This window comes from Rhea americana, unplaced genomic scaffold (assembly GCF_003343005.1).
Source record: "Rhea americana isolate MKP2758 unplaced genomic scaffold, rheAme1 scaffold_151, whole genome shotgun sequence".
Lineage (NCBI taxonomy): Eukaryota > Metazoa > Chordata > Aves > Rheiformes > Rheidae > Rhea > Rhea americana.
Genome location: NW_028185606.1, coordinates 1,428,184 through 1,445,299, shown reverse-complemented (window position 1 = coordinate 1,445,299; position 17,116 = coordinate 1,428,184). Strand labels below are relative to the sequence as shown.

Genomic DNA, 17,116 nt, shown 5'->3' with positions numbered 1-17,116 from the left:
GCGGCGCTGTTGGGGGCGCGCTGCGGGCGCGGGTGTGCGCGGCTGGGCGCTGCGGGAGCGCCGCTTCTGGAGGAGCGGAGCGGGAGGGAAGTGGGGTATTTAAAAACAATAAAGTTGCTGTCGCCTTGAGCAAGAGTCAAGCTTGCGGAAGCGTTCTCCTGCCTTCCTCCCCCCTCTGAGGAAAAGCGGAGTCGCCTCCCAAAAGCCCAAACTAGYAAAGTAGTGGCCTGAATTGGTGCGGTTTACACGGCTGAGGCTCCTCCGTTTTTTTTTCTTTTTCTTTTCTTTTCTTTTTTTTTTAAAGTTCCTTCCGCAGTTAGGCCCTCTGTCGCAGCAGCCTACTACAAAAATTGCCGTTTTCGGGAAGAGCACTTCAGAACTCGCTGAAAGCATCTGAAGAGGCTATGGCACTCTGAATGAAAGGGACCTGGCGGCTCTGCTCGCTTGGGTTTCTGAAGCGCAGCAGGTACTTTGCTCTCGCTGCCTCTCTTACAAAGCGATGTTGCTAAGATTGCTTGTTTTTGATTACCTGATAAATTAATCATAACTTACAGTGTTTCTTAGCCTGGGATTTTGCGTGCATTTGYTCTTCTGTTTAGAGAGAGGAAAAAAAGATTTTGAGTGTTAACTCTTCCTAAAAACAAGCAAACCCRGGAAAAAAAAATAGTAGTTCACTGAGGTAAACAGCTTCTGGCTTTTACTGTCAAAGCTGTAGTCTCTCAGTCACGTTGGTGACTTTTCTAATAAAACTTTGGTAAAGGGCAGTTGTATTTCCTGTCTCCCAGAAGAGTTCTTGGTGTTATAGGCAACATGTTCTCCCTGTGAATCCATGCCAGGTAGTGTGGCCTTGCCTGACTGAATCCCTTTGATGTAGGCTAAATCCTGAGCGTCCCTCAGATTGACTAATGCTCCAAACTGTGTGCGAAGTTACTGGGTATATAAAACTAGTTTCGCAAATTAAATGTGTGTCTAGGTTCAGGTAGGACTGTAGCCAATATTGTTTGATTATATGGATAATGTGGTACTAATGATACTAAGAAGAGGTTAGTTTGCACTTTAAACTTAAATGTAGTACAAATATAGTTGTGTGTTGCAAGTACTGATTAATTCCAGCGTTGTAACAACTGAAGCTAGATCTGAGAATTATCTGAAGTACCTTTCTCTGCAGCATTTTCTTTAAGATAGTTACTGCTATATGTAATAATGCTTGGTTAAAAATAGTATCCACTCCTTTAAACAATAATTCACAGGTTAAGATTTAGTGATGCTAAGAGGATTGCAGAAAGACACAGGACATAATGTGGCTTTCTGTGGAACCTAGCCTCCTGGTGCGCTCTACAAGTGTCATAGAGGCCAATCTGAGTTGTAGCTGCTCCTTCCCTTGTGTCATCAACAGGACCTACGCAGCCGGGAAGTGAGTTTAAGAGAACTAACCTARTCAAAAAGTGGTACTATTTATTTCTTTATTTTTTCCCCCCACTCTGAGTTACTTTTCAGTTAGAACAACTTCCTGAACTGGTTTACTTGCCTGGTGCTGGGTCACACTGTCTCAATCTGAAGGAGGAAGAAGTATGTTGGTAGAGAGGAGAGCTTAACGCTAGTCCTGTTACAGTCATACAAACCACAATGGGTGGTACGCTTATTTGGGTCATGGTTTTACGATCAGTGTATTTTAATGTGAGAAGGCTTTATTGCTAAAAGCTACCCTGTATATTTGATTAGCTTATGCCACTTGTGAAGGGAGCAAATGATAGGGTGGTAGAAGCTCTTCTTTTGCTGTCAGTACTGGCTTCTGTTGATCGTAAGGCCATGGTATCATTTCTCTGTATTTCTGTTCTCAGCAAYGTTAAATGGGCTACTACTTTCTTATGGGGCCAGCTCTATTTCCATTTTTTTCCTCCCTGTTTGTCCATGGTAGTATCTTTGGTTTTCTCTTATTCTTTCTTTTGCTTATCTTCTCTTCTTCTACGTAGATTTTGATTCATTGATTGCAAGGAACTGTCTGGGTGTTTTGTTAGATAGAAGCTCTTATAAATTTATTATGATCTACTTCAGGTGGAATCAACTGTAATTTTTATTACCATTGCTGTAACTGGAAGGCTGTTCCAAGCTACACTAATTGTAATTATATTTATGAACTCAAAACACTGATACACCATATTGAGAGTACTGCTATACCAAGTTCAAAAGAGTCAAAGAAAGAGGTACAAAATTCTGTCAAATCACAATGTTAGCCCTTCATTTCTCTTTTGACTACGAGGTGTACTCATCTCTTCTGTAATAGCTCTCAGTTTCTCTTTATGAATTTTAATCTTGACCTTCTTATTACAGCTGGTAAGCAGAAATTGAAATGTATGTTTCACATATTGACATTAATCTCCATTAAAAGGATAACTCCATGAAATTTAAGATGTTCTCGGGTATGTTTTCCTAAGAGGAGGTTTTTGAAACTCATGCTTTTTGACAGTTTTTCTTGCCTTCATCTTACTCTCTGTTATACTGGCACAACTATTAAAGGAGCCATTACTGTAACCTGGATCATTGACATGACTTTCTTTTCTTTGACAGCGTCATGGTTCATAAACAAAGCGTAAAGTATTTGAAAAGAGATTGAAATTTATTTGTTCACTTTTTTTTTATTTAAAAAAGAAACAGAACATCTGTGTAGAGTATTAGAAAATACCTCTATGGATTTTTAAGGCATTTACTTAATTTCATATTAGAAGTGTCCCAAGAGGGAACACTGTAACATCGAGAAAGAAAAAGTAGTTTCTTCTTTTCTTTTCTTTTCTTTTCTTTTCTTTTCTTTTCTTTTCTTTTCTTTTCTTTTCTTTTCTTTTCTTTTCTTTTCTTTTCTTTTCTTTTCTTNTTCTTTTCTTTTCTTTTCTTTTCTTTTCTTTTCTTTTCTTTTCTTTTCTTTTCTTTTCTTTTCTTTTCTTTTCTTTTCTTTTCTTTTCTTTTCTTATGTATGAATATTTGTAAATGATACATCAATAAATCAGTTTCCAAAGCATGCTTAGTTAAATTGATTACTGTGAAAGATGAGTAAGATCCTTGTGGGAAAACTGGATATATTGTTCCTTTCGCAGGTCTTTTCCTGTTTTTGGAAAGAACAGCAAGGACAGAGGTCTTTCTAATGTTTCTAAGTAGACATAGGAAATGTTAAAATTTTTGCCATAAAGTAAGATGGGAGTAAGACTGCCCTTTACATTCCTGATCTTATCCTCCCTGAGACATTAGTGAGGATATCAGAAAAGGTTTGTTTCTCAGACCAAATGAGCTTAAAAGCACAAAACTGTTCTGATGTTGAAGGTGTACGTTCCCTCGTGATGGGGGACTTACTGGAAGCAAAACAATACAAAGGAAAGAAGTTCTATTGGCAAGTGGATAAGGGATGTTTACATTGGGTACCTTGTTGAATGCATGCTTATTATAAGCATAGGACAACTAAAATCTCCTGTATGGATAGGAAGTAATAGATAATACAAGAATTGCTGAATTAAATTTTATGAAATAGAATGATAGGATAATGTAGGTTGAAAGGGCCTCCTGAAGGTCATCTAATCCAGCCCCTGCATAAAGCAAAGTTGTGCTTAAAGCAGAACTGACTTGGATAAGGTTGTTCTGGACCTTAACATCTCTCTGGGCAACCTAGTCCCTCTTGTCTGTTACCTCTTGTCACTGTGCACCATCCAGAAGAGTCTGGCTCTGCCTTTTCTACACCCTTCCATTAGATAACTAACAGCAATAAGGTCACCTCTGAGCCTTCTCTTTTCCAGGCTGATCAAACCCAGTACCCTCAGCCTCACACTGTACATCATGTGCTCCAGCCCTCTGACCAGCTTGGTGACCTCTGCTGGACTTGCTCTGATACATTAATGTCTTGCACTGAGGAGCCCAAACCTGGACACAGGACTCCAAATGCAGTYTCACGAGCGCTGAATAGAGGGGAAGTAGCACTTCCCTGGATAGGGTCCTGCTAAAACAGCCCAGGATGTGCTTGGCCTTCTTTGCTGCAAGGGCACACTGCTGACTCATTTTCAACCTTTCTGTCCACTTGGACCTCCAGGTACTTTTCTTTAAAAGATACTTAATGTCTGGTTAGTGTCTAGCCTCTGTTGTCACATGGGGTTATTCTGTCCCAGATTCGGGACTCTACATTTGGCTTTGTTGAACTTCGTGGGATTCCTGTCAGTGTGTTCCCTTAGTCTGTGCAGGACTTTCTGAATAGCAGCCTTGCTTTCTGGTGTATTGACAACTCTGTCCAGTGTGATGGTGTTAGCAATTTTGCTTTTTTCCATCATGTCAGTCGTTAATAACTACTTTAAATGCTGCTGGCCCCAGTATTGATACCTGAGAGATGCTATTGTAACTGGCTGCCTATTGGACTTGGTACTGCTGATGGGTATCCTTTGAGCTCAGCAGTCCAGTCAGTCTTCCAAACACCTTGTCCCTTAGTCCCTGTCTTACCAGTTTGTCTACAGAAAGACTTTGAGAGACTGTGTCGAAGACCTTGTTAAAATCAAAGTAGACAGTGTCCACTGCTCATCCATCATCCACTGAGCCACTCATCTCATTGTAGAAAGCTGTTGGGTTGATCAGGCATGATTTGTCATTGGTAAATCCAAGCTACCTGTTCCCAATCAACTTCTTGTTCCTCAGAACAGGCTCAGAAATAGCTTCTGGGAGGATTTACTCCTCAGTCCTCTCATGGACTGAGGTTAGGCTGACTGGCCTGTAGTTTTCCTGGATCCTTCTTCTTGCCTTGCTTGAATGTAGGTGTGATGTTCACCTGTTTTCCAGTCATAGGAATCTTCTTCAGTCTCATGAATTTTAAAAAAGTGAAAAGAATCAACCTCTCAGTGACATGGGCCAGCTCCCTCAGGACTCTCAGTTGCATCCCTTCTGGTCCAATGGACTTGTGTGCCTTCAGTTTGTTGAAATGCTCCTGAACTCCATCTTTTTCTTCTGTAGGTAATCCTTCACTCCTAAAGAGTCTGCTACTTAGGTACTTGGGAGACTTGAGGGAGGTCTTTGCCAGTGAAAACTGGGGAAGAAAAGGTGTTGAGTTTTCAGTTTCCTTTGTCACTAGGTCTCCTGCCCCACTGAGCAGAGGGCTAACTTCCTGCTTAGCTTTCCTTCTGCTACTCGTTGAGGAGCCCTTTCTTCGAGCCCTTTCCTCTTGCCCTTCATCGCTTAGCTTTAGCTCCCGCTGAGTGTTGGTTTCCCTAATGCCATCCCTATATGCACAGGCTGTGTCACTGTATTCTTCTTGGGTAGCCTGACCCTGCTTCCAACTTTTGTGTACTTCTGAAGCAGAGATCAAGACTATTTCATTTTACCCTTTCATATCTAGAAATGTATACATCTTAGAATGATTTTTAACCAACAATAAAGAAAAAATAATAATTTCAAACCTCAGCATAAAACATTTGAATGAAAGGTATCAATTCTTCATAGGAACAAGGAGTAAGTATTATTGAGCCCTTGTGATAAGGGAGCAAGTCCTTTCTAAAATGTACAGCTCAACTTGTGCTGCGGTGCAGATGAGATACAACAGTGAGAAATAGGAGCCACATCTTAAATAGTTTTCACATAATTAATTTCAGGTAGAAATATACAGTTTCAATGCATGTCCTTTTATTTAGAATGCATACACATACACACAAAAGGATGTTGATACTTAGCAGCAAGCTGATTGAATTAATATTTAACTTACTACAATCGATGTGTTAGTGCTTTAATTTGGAATTAATTTTATGTTTTTCTGTTGATGCATAAATCCATTTTACAAATCACTGGAGTAAAACGATTTTGAAGACTGGACCATTTTAAATATATGTAGCAGGGTAGATTTGAGTTGTTTTATGTATTCATTCAGTGTTTCAGCTGTTACCTTTTATGTTTTTCAGTTATTTGAAAAAAGTGAGTTAGTTGTGAGAGTTGGTGAATTATGTTCCTTGCGAGCAATTTGAAACGAGGTTCTTGGTTTAAACTCTGCATGTGTTTGAGATTGTCTGCAGTTTCTTAACTCATGTAAGGTTTTCGATTTGTGTTGATGTGTTTTCATTGACCTAATAGTACCAAGGGAAAGTTGTGGTTATAAACTCGAGCAAGCCAGTTAACTGGTCTGGCTTCTCTTGCTTGTCTTAAGTTTTTTGTATCCAGTTGGTCTAGAAAGATATTTTTTTTTTTTATGTTTGGGAGATCTGTCTTAATTTCTAATATATGCAGATAGTGGAAGGATATTCAAGTGCAGTTACATTTCCATGCAAAAGTACCCTCAGTAAACCCTCTAGTTAATGGTAAAATTGMAGTCTTTGCTTTAGCCTCTTGAATGTGATCTTTCATTGTATGTTAGTCTACTGCCAAACTCACACAGTGGAGTTTGTTGCTAACGCTAGTGGACAACTCCATGGCTTTGCTGTTCAAGTTCTTGTTAGTGTCTCCCACACATTTTCTCAGTAGGAAAAAGAAAAGGAAAAAGGCCAAAGGGCAGAGAAGGGAAAATATATACATATATATTTTAAGAACCAGGAATACAGTCAATGAATGAACCTAAGAACAGATGTTGAAGGCTATTTACTGAGAAGCTGAGTTTGATTTCCATGCCCCTAGTGGACTAAGGGGAATGGAAGATTGTAATGACTCGCTCAACATCATGTATTAAGTGAGAAACATGGGTGAAGAATGGAATGGAGGTGAAGGTGATAGATAACAAAATCCTTTCTCAGTACTTTCTATGAAACTTCTGCAGTAGTAATGCTTTTAATGTAAGGAATCAGTTTTGAGTAACTTACCGTGACCTACCAGCTCTTTTTGGCAGGCAGGTACAACTGTCAGAATGTCTCTTAGATGTCACGGTAAAGAAGGAATAAAAGCATGTATCTATGTGGCAGATAGTGTATTGCAGGGTGTAACTGTGTGATAGAAGTTTCCAGGGAGGAATACTGCTGAGTACGCTTACTTAGTAGTTATGGAGCAGTCTTGAAGTTACACTTTTCCTTGTTTTTTCTCTTGGCTGGCTTTGCAGATAATTACCATTTTGTCCTGCATACCATTAGTTCACTGTGCTTTCTCTCTCTCTTTTTTTTWAATTTTTTTTWWAAMYTTWWTTWWTTWWTTTTTTCCCCTCTGAGAGAAGATGTCCTGTATCTAAAATCTTCTGTTAAGCCACCTGTTGATATCTTGCTAATTCTTGACATGGACAACRTAATTGCATACTTCTATGGCATACTAGCGTATGTTGGGCCTTTCTGGATTTCTTCAGTGTCTGCTCTTTCATTGCAGCTTAATTATGTGATCACAATCATCTTGAAATCCCTGTAAGTGTGCTTTTACATTCTTTAAAAGAATAAATAAATATTATAAACATCCTTGAAGGGAAGGTCATAAACAAATTTTCATATGGCATATTTTAATGCTATTGTGATGCATAACATTATGAAAACAGTGAAAGAAGAAATTGCCTTGAGTTGTTAAAACATTCCAAATACAGATTGATTGCTTTTAACAGGTTGAAAGATATAATACCTTTATCCTCTGTTATAAAAAGTAATTGTCTCCAGTTACTACTTAATATTTTAGGCTTCTCTGAATCATCACATTTCCTGTGATTAATATCTTAAACCTCTGTGTTTTCAGGGTACCGAACTGAGTTAAGTAGCTGTACTTTTAATTCAAGGATAGCTGAACTTTTAGATCGTGTCAGTTTTGTGTACCTTAAGACACACACTTCCTACTCAAAAAAAAAAAAAAAAATTTTTTTTTGTTTGTATTCCAGACACAGATCTGTTGCGGTCATCCATGCATATGGATTCCCTGTACTGAAAATGGTTTACTTGTTCTATGGGTTAATGACTTTTGTGGGCTTGGAAAGACATGAATGATGCTTATGAATATATCTTGCACCACATCTTGCCAAAACAAGTTTATGGAGATCAGAAAGGTTACTGTCCTCCTTTCATTATATAGTTGAATCGGAAGTGTAGAAGGTGGCTGTGCTGAGATTATAGACAAATACATTGCTGAGATGCTTTTGAACGGTTATATCTCTCGTATAACCAATTCATAAAAAAAAAAAAAAAAATCTGTGTGTCCTGGCACCTCTTAATTTTACCTTTGTAATTATCAGAAGTAAAGCATGACTTAAAAATGAAAGTGTTAGTTTCAAGTATAAATATCAGCATCAACATAAATAAAATACTTGTTAGGTAAGCTCTTGTTTTGCCCTTTGCTTTGCCTTTTCCCTGGTGGTGTTAGCTTTACCTGTTCTAAAACTTTGTCTCTGAATTTGCTTGAAATAGCCCACATTTGTTAGCTGCTGCAGCCTTATAGACTCTCAATTCTGTATTTGCTGTTTCGATAGCTTGTACTGTGTTTAGGAATTTCATAAGTTAAAACTTCCCCTTAATGGAGACCAAGGTAGGATGTTGAAAATACTGGTATGGGAACTGTATGATTATGTATTATTTACTGGAGCGTGATCTTTTGTTCTTCAAACAGCTGTGAATTTTGTGTGTTAAATTAGTTGCCTTTAACTTCCTCCATTTGCTTCCAGAAGTGAAGAAGTTTAATAGAGGTTGTATTTAGTCTGTAAATATTGATAGTAAGCTTTTATATCTGCATTTTACTATAACCATGTATCAATTGTGCTGAAACCCATAGTACGGTATGCTTATATTTGGGAAGCTATCTTAGACTTTGAGAGATGGATTTTTATTTATTTATTTATTTTAAGGTATAGTAATTAGAGACTCAGCTTTTTTGACTCCTTAAGATTTTTACTTTTATGCAGGCACAGAACTTTTTCAATATAGCACTGAAGATTCCAGCAGGCAAATATGATTGTTCATAGTTGTTGGGAGAATGTAAGACAGGATGCTGGCATCATGAAAACTAACAAAAGTACTGTAATAGAGTTTTTGCAAGATCTTTCTTCTTGTTGTTGGTATGAACAACTGTTTTGTTATTTAAGACATCTTCTCTCCAACGAGATTTTACCCTGTTATGTTGCAGACTGGCCTAGCTGAGCCAGAGACTTGCACCAAACGTAACCCACGAGAATCATTAAATTGAATAAGTACAATGCATAATATCTAGATAATTAAAGGTGATCTGCCTGAGAGTCTAAGTTTATTCATACATAAATGTTTTGAAATTTATTTCTTTGAGCACAGTAATGGTTAGTTTCATTATAGGAAAAATATTAGAAGTCTTTTTGTCCTGAGATCTTTCACGTAAAATTTACCCTGTAAAGTGTATCTACTTAAGATTTGATTACTGTAGAAAAGCTGCAAAAATCAAAACCAATTCTTTGGCAGCCCCAGATTAATTTACTTACTGGGAGTCTTCCTATCTTGTCATCGCTGATTAAAGGTGCCTTTTTATGAAAGTTTTCTGTGTGATACTGTGAGATGTACTTACTAGCAATTTAAAGGCATTTTTATAACAAGAATGTAAATGATTAAAAGATCATTTCTGCCTTTTGACTGCTTGAGTTTTAATCTTTCTTCAAGTCAGTGTTTTCTTTAGTCCCTTAGGAGGGAAATAAATGTGAATTATTATGTGTTTCTGAGATGAAAGAAGAGAAATTGTGCCTTGGAAAAAGGGCACGTATGCATATTCCCTGCCCTTTCTCACTCCTCTTTACGGGTAGTCTGTGGAAGAAATACTGAGTAATACCTGAGCTTTCTAGGGCTTGGGATGAAAAATATTTTGGAAGGGAACCTTATGAAGAACATCCTCTGAAAATCCAGCTCGTACACAAACAGAACATTCTCTGACAGAAGCCCTCTGTCAGTACGTGTTATGTATATGTGACGGATTTGGACACTTCAGAGTTTGACCATGCCTAGGTTAGAATTTGAAGATAACTTCAGGTGGTACAACAGAAACATCTTTTTAATGTGATTTTTCAGGTGCAGGATCATATGACTTTAAAGCATTCTTTCCTTAAGTTAAGCTGTCTTTAAAATAACTATGATTTCTCTCTTCATCTTTCCATATTATATCTGAATATTTAAATTTGCAGGTAAAAATTTAAGATCTTAGCTTGTATCTTAAGGGATTTAAGGTGCAAAATCTATGGAAATTTTGTTTTCAGTGAGAAGCTTAACATTTTCTATTGTAAAGGATGTTTTTCTTCTGTATGAACTTACCATTCAAATTAGATGATTTTGATGCAAAAGCAGTAATAGTCTAGGTGGCTGTCAAATCAAAACTCATAGTCTTTGCAGTTTTGGAAGATTTGTGACTGAATAATACAAATAAATGYCTGGTGTGGCTATTAACTTACAACCCTCATGATTACATTTGACAACTGTTAGAATGAAAGAAGAAAGATTTAAGGAAAATAAGTAAAGAAGATGGAAGAGATCATGAAACGTCTTCTGGTCTATCCCCCTGTGCAACACTAGATTAACCACAGTTTAACTGTTTTTGAGAAACGTTAAGAGAATAGTGACTACGTTGTCTGTGGTTAATGGTATAAAGGTAGCTTCTGTGGTCAAGAGCATTACAAATTAAATCTGTTAAACCTCATATTCCCTAAAGGCAAGTTGCAAATCTTGAGAGRACGTTGTCATAGCTTACAATTCTGCCTCTGTGAAGAATAAAGATTTTACTACCACTGAAGTCCATGCCAGGCAATGAGACAAGATTCCTCTTGTGTTTCGGTAGTGTCGGAGGTGACTCTYTAAAAAACACTGGCTTGGAAAGGAGAACGGTTGGTGTCCAGGATCACTACTGCATTATATCATGCTGCTTCTCCATATGGTCTCTTTTGCATTGTGTCATATAATTTTTATTGCAAATAATAGCTTGTGGAGAAAATACCCAGTTGAAGCATTCAGTCTACTTAACAGAAAGATTGTTAATAAGCARAATTAGGCAGATACTGTTATACTTCCTGTTAATGATTAAAACATGAAATAGTCTCTTTTAAACAAGCATTTTTTCTATGTTACTGCTTTCCTCTGGAATAAAAATATATTCTTAAGTAAAATCAGCTATCGCTCGGATTGAATTTGAGTGCTGCCTGTGTAAGCATCATGTGGCAGTGAGCAATAAAAGAAACATAAGTTCTGCCTTGTCAAACATCATCTGAGGAAAAATTAGATACTCTTTGCTGTTAGTTCATATTTTCCAAAGTTAAATGAAGCAATGACTAACAAAGCTGAGTGGTAGTGCTCTGGTGGTGAGAGGAAAGCAGTGGGAAGGCTTGCTACAGAGTTACCTTACTTGCCCTGTTGGCCTTGTTTTATCCTCCAGCAGAATGAGCTACTCTGCTCAAACTAGTTGTGTGAGGTTCTCGTAGCCCCTCTAGTGAGCTCGTTTGCTGGAAGTTGACATATACGTGTGTTGCTTTCTTAGTAAGGTAAGCATAAGCACTGATAACGTCTTCAGAAAGAGGGAAAGCCCTCTTAGTTACACTTTTTTAAAAGGAGTAGTTTGTGGAAAAGGATGGGGGAGGAGAAAGTTTTTTTTTTTTTTTTTTTTTGTGTGTGTGTGTGTGTGTCTTTTTTTTCAGTTGGCAGAAAAAGAATGGATTTTCTTAAGTTGATTGAGCACTTTAATTGGATTAGTTTGCGTAGATTAAATGTATAAGCAGTATGGATTAAATTAATGTGTCAGTAGGAGGCATATGCTAGTGTGATAGTTCTGTTCTTTCACTGATGTTTCTCATGTCTTTAACTTTTGTGTGTGAACAAATCTTAGGCCTGAATAATTGTTTGCTTCTTTATTTAAAAACAGAACCCCCTCAAACCTTATTTCAAATCTGTATTGTCTGGGGTGTAGCTTGTCTTGAATGGTCCTTTATTATTATTATTATTTGAGCAAAAGTACTTATATTGAGTGAGGGCTTGAGTGAGGGCTACTTTTTGTAATTAGCAACTTACTGTGATAGTCTTTTTTAAACCTAGACTGATACTTCATCTAGTATTCATGATGGCCCCTAGCCTATGAATTTTACGAGTTCAGATATGTGGGTTTGTTTTGTTTTTAAATTTGCTTCTCTTCCTTCACCTTTGTCTTGCAGTGATGGATAATCTCTGCTGCGGAGAGGGTTAGGGGCCTGGCTGTAAGCGTCAGGTGCTTCCGTGCCTGACTCATACTGCAGTGCCGTGTGCCTTTCCTTCCTTTAGAAGGGCTCTTCACCCTAATGATCTTAGAGATGGGATGAATAAGAACAGTGTTTTCCCCAAATGACTCCAAACTATGCATCTTTATAATGTGTAACTGGTTCACTGTCTTAAAGATAGTCTAAAGCTTCAAGTCAGGAAACCTTTTTCTCTCCTTAATGTGTGCTAAGGTGTTTATTATGATGTGGCCTGGTAAAAAGTGCTAGTTAGCATTCTTTCAATGTGGTAGGGATGTACTGTGTTCTTGACGGAGAACAGACGTTTTCTTGTATATGTCGTTTTCTCTTGATTCTGTTTTTCTTAAATTGTTACTCCTCGGGCATAAGACTGATGTGTAAAAACAGTCTGCAGAATCTCTGTATCTAGGCACCCAGTACAACAATTAAACAGTCTGCTGTCCACAAATGGACCAATTATTTGCTGTTGCCATACATGGTAGAAGTTTGTGTTCATGGGGGTGACAGTGTTGCCAAAGTAAGCTATGTGATTACTTTTTAATTATACTACTTTTTTATGGTTTGGTTCTTAACACTGGAAACCACAAGAATTAGAATTTCTTAAAGTAAACTGATAAAGCAGTCATCTCTTCGTGTTAATTTGTTTTTCTTTCAGAAAACAATACTGTTAAGCTAAGTAAATGCTTCCACCTCCCCCTCAGCCACAAAATGTGTGCTTTACATAAGCTTTTGCTGCCAGAGATCAGACACTGGAAAGAATTCATGGATAATAAATCAGTAGTTAGTGCAAATAATAGATATTTCTTCCATAAAGATTACACTAAAGAGAAATTGAGATTAAGGATGAAATTCTGGTGCTGTTGATGTCAGTGAGATTAAACAAAATTTATGAAATTTCTATTGATTGGGTAGATGCACACATGGAAGYAAATCCTGCAAGAAAAGGGTTTGGGGAATATGATTAGCTGTGCTGCTTCATACACATATGAACATACAATATACAACATACATATAATAAAGAAATTTATAAGGTCATTTAGTTTTTGAGTCAAAAAAAACATTGAAAAGCTAAAGCTCTGTGTATTTGAAGCATTGATTAGCTTTCTGGAGGAAGTATGTTTCTTTTACTAGCATTAGCAAGCTCATGGGGATGAGAAAGATGGTAATACAAAGTTTTGACACGTTTTTCTATAAGATATAAAATCTAGCGATCAAGACACCCAGTTATTTCTGCATGTAAAGCTCTGTCAGTGTGTGTTCAGTTTCCGGTTTCCTAAGCAGTAAGTCAGCATGTGATGCAAATCATATCAGTAAATGACGTATCTGAGTAGGACAGTATATAAATATGGTAAGATACCATCTGGGATTTCAGATTAACTTAATGCTTGGTTATTTTGCGTTGTCTTGTGTGGATCAAAGAAAGGAATAGAGACTATGTTTTTTCAATATAAATTTGCACATTGAATATAGGAATATTGGACCTTCACCTCAGAAAGTTCCCAGAGATTCCCTTGAAGAATCTGAGGAAAATAGAACTTCTTTACCAATATCTTGTTTGTGGTTTGTGATTATCAGGCAAACTATATAGCTATGGAAGCTCATCCTTAATGCAGAACCTCCTTTTAATTGCCCTGAAAGAGCACAGGAAGCTTTTATTATTGCTTACTAATAATTGAAATATCAACATTAATCTTGATTATTTTTTAATTGACTTTTTCAATTTACTTCACAGCTCTACATTTTATGAAAACTTCTTGTCTGTCTTAGGTTATAGTACTGAAACAAAATTAAAAGAAAAAATCATGTTTTTCTGAACCAAAAGTGAACTTGGGCAGTAACTTTGAAAAATGCATTTATCACAGACTGGAACAAAACCAAAAAATGTCTTGTGACTGCCTCAGAAATGTGGTTTAYGTGAAAACTGATGCTTCCTATTGGAGTCTTGTTTAATGGGGAAACTTTTGCATCTTACCGGCTGGAAAGTGGTTGGTCCTTCCTTTGGTTCTTTTGATTCTTTTTCTCCCGTGACAGTGGCTGTGTAGCCAGTAGCGCCCTGTCTCGAGCTTCCCTGCGCAGAAACCCTGTGGGCATGTGTCGCTGTGTAGGTATATGCTTTTCTGTGCGTGAGGTATGTGTTTGGATTCACTAGGAAATGCATGGAAGAGTTAGGGAGAGGAGGAATAAAAGCATTTCCATCCTGGTTCCCCTTATCTGATACAGTGATGACTCTGCACGTATGCTCTGAAATTGCTCTTCTTCAGCTTCCACCACTGTTGTTACTTCAGGGAATTGCGGTGAACCTGTGGTGCCCTGCTGGACTGTACCTGCAGGAGCTGCTAGGTGGGCCAAAGTCTTTGCTGTGGGAGATGCTTTCTTATATTAGCCATTCCTGTTTTATTAATTATTTCCCCCCTATTCCCCTCCCATCGTAAACTAGTTAAGCGCTATGACACTTACAAGAAAATGTTCTAGTTGAAACTATAACAGCTTTGGTCACAGCTAAACACAAATGAGAACTTAATTGCAAAATATATTCATTTGCGCAAATCATGTTTGGGCTCCTGTTGCTAAGCCCCCTACATGTGGATAGTAAGGTCCGGTCTCTGCTCCCAAAAGGCCTGTAGTCAAAGTGAGTTTAGCTCACATCTATATAGAATTTTATATAAGCAAAACATAGGGAWTTGAAGTACAGAAAGATGAAGTGACTGGTGCAAAACTATGCAATAAAGCTTGCAGAGAAAAGCAACAACTTCCCTTCAGTCATTGTAGTATCAATAYGACTTAAGGTATTTTTCAGAGGAAGTAGGGGTTTTTTTTGTTTGTTTGTTTGCTTTTTTCTATTTTTAAAGGTAGGTCAGTCTGATTAATTACTCTGTATCCCCAGAATCCCTTAGTCTGAAAATCTGTTTGTCAGAAAGCTTTTTTCAAAATCTTTACCTTCCCCCCCCCCCATATTACTCCTTTTATTGTATATTTGGCTTTGTTTACTTGAGTTTGGGAAAACTTCCTCATGTGTATTTGTTCCTGGGTTTCTGAGTTTTTGTCTGGGGGGTATAGCTGATCAAAGTGAGGAGGAAAAAAAAAGCCCTACTATAGGGAAGTGTGATTTGTGATTGAATTCGTGATGAGGTCAAGATGCTGCTTTTGCAAATAAGACTTTTTTTTGTGGTAGTAATGCATTCTTCCAGTATTTCCTATGGCAAAGCAAACTTTAGAACTGCAAAGCAAATTTTGTTTTCATCTTTCTGAAGGTGTTGGAAGGGCCCCTCCAACTGTTGGCTCTGGCAATTTAGGACGTTACCATCTGGTCTGAGGTTGTTATCCTGGGAGAAGTGCTGGCAGAACAGAACATTGCAGCTGTGGTCATTCATTTGCAACTCAGCTGCCCAACAGCTTGAACTAAGCCACTTAGTTTGCTGGCTGGCATGTCCCTGACTGCCTCTCTGATGGTTACTGCCCTGCCAATAAGTTTTTAAACTAATAAAGCAAAATTTGCTGGACCTGTTTCATCAGTATTCTGAGACTGCATGCAGCTGCAGGATAGATTGCTGCTAATTTATACAAAAATAAACTTAATATGACTTCAGTCTATACAACTGTCTACTGTGTTCTGACCAAAGCAATCGAGAATATATTCTTACACTCTTAATTTTTGACCCTTTCTCTGGAAGGAGGATCTAAAACTGAAGCTTGTTTATGAGTTTAATAATAGAGGGTCTGTTCTTTGATTTTGCTCCAGTCTATTTGGTGACACCTGTCCTTTGTGGATTTACAAGTCATTGCCGAATAATGAGTGAAAAGGAGTATGTCCTCAATAGGAATAAAGTTAAAGATGAAAGGGAACTATCGTAACCGTTAGTTTACTAACAGAGGTGACTGAGAAGTCCAGAATGCACTTGTGTTTTTTCTTGTTAAAAAAGGATTAAAAACCCCTCAAATGTTCATCTCCTTCCCTTCCTCAAATAACCTTAATGTATGATTCATTCAAAAGAGATTTTTGTTCTCTTTTTRCTGCTTTTCTTTGTAAGTGCTTAGTTGAAGTATTCAAGCTTTAAATATTTTACATAATAAAATGGAAACTTTTTTTCCCCTCTGAGTAGCTTACTACTTAATATGGTATAAATCTTGATAATCTTGAAACTCCTTGAGACTCCCAGTTGTAATCGTAAACTCTGATGTTAACCTTATTCAAGCTGTTGAATTTAAAATATGTCTTGTTCGTGATCTTTGAAATTGAGTTTGTCTACGGTGTTTAAAAACTGCTTTTGATCAAAGCTTGGTCGTACTGCATTACGTAGCTATGACACGTAAGTACTGCTATACGCTTTTGCTTTCTAAATAGCATGTGACTAGAATGGGGGAGGAAATGAGGAGTATATTCGCTGAGACTTTCATCTTTGTAATACACATTTTTTCCGTGAACAATCTAGAATACTGCTTTTAGTTTTCCTATGGCAAGTTCTCTAGTGTAGATGTCAAGAGGTTGTCTTAGCAGAAGACATGGTGCATTTTCAGGCTTGTTCTTGTAACTGCACCTGTGCGACCAACAAATATAGAGGGTTACTCTTCTGGTTGAAGAGTTAACTTTCTGAATGTCTGACCTGTTTGTGTGCATGTTTTATAACTCATCCTAATTAAAGTAAATTTGACTACCAAACTGAAACTAATGCCCTTTGTTTTGACTGAAATGGGACAGGGAGTATTCACATGAATAGCACTGATGGCGAGTTGCAGTAGGCAGTAATGACAGGCTGGAGTTAGCTGGTCTGGGACCGATTAATTTATTCAGCTAGCAATAGTTATGGCTGAAAAATGTATGTATGTTCAYCTGATGTGGTAGTTAAGCAGATCTCAAAGACAAGCTTGAAGTACACTTAGGAACACTGAAGGCATTGCAACTCAGATGTGATCACACGAATGTGTATAGTATGCTTTTAAGTGCCTGAATTGAATGAGAAACTCCTTGTAGTTGGCTAGTGTTTATAAAATTTTCTTAGTCTTTCTGATTAAAACTTA

At 37.5% G+C, this 17,116-nt stretch overlaps 1 protein-coding gene and 1 long non-coding RNA gene across 8 annotated transcripts in view; one reads left to right on the top strand and one right to left on the bottom strand.

The window, feature by feature from the left end:
• LOC146598839 (uncharacterized) overlaps nt 1-17,116 on the bottom strand; it is a 186,506-nt gene that overhangs the window by 119,364 nt on the left and 50,026 nt on the right. The gene's annotated exons all lie outside the window — the stretch shown is intronic.
• The window catches only part of RABGAP1L (RAB GTPase activating protein 1 like), a 232,400-nt gene continuing 215,593 nt past the window's right edge, over nt 310-17,116 (top strand). Inside the window, exon 1 of the mRNA XM_085299645.1 lies at nt 310-466. The gene's annotated coding sequence lies outside the window, so the exon portion shown is untranslated. The remainder of the gene's footprint in view (nt 467-17,116) is intronic.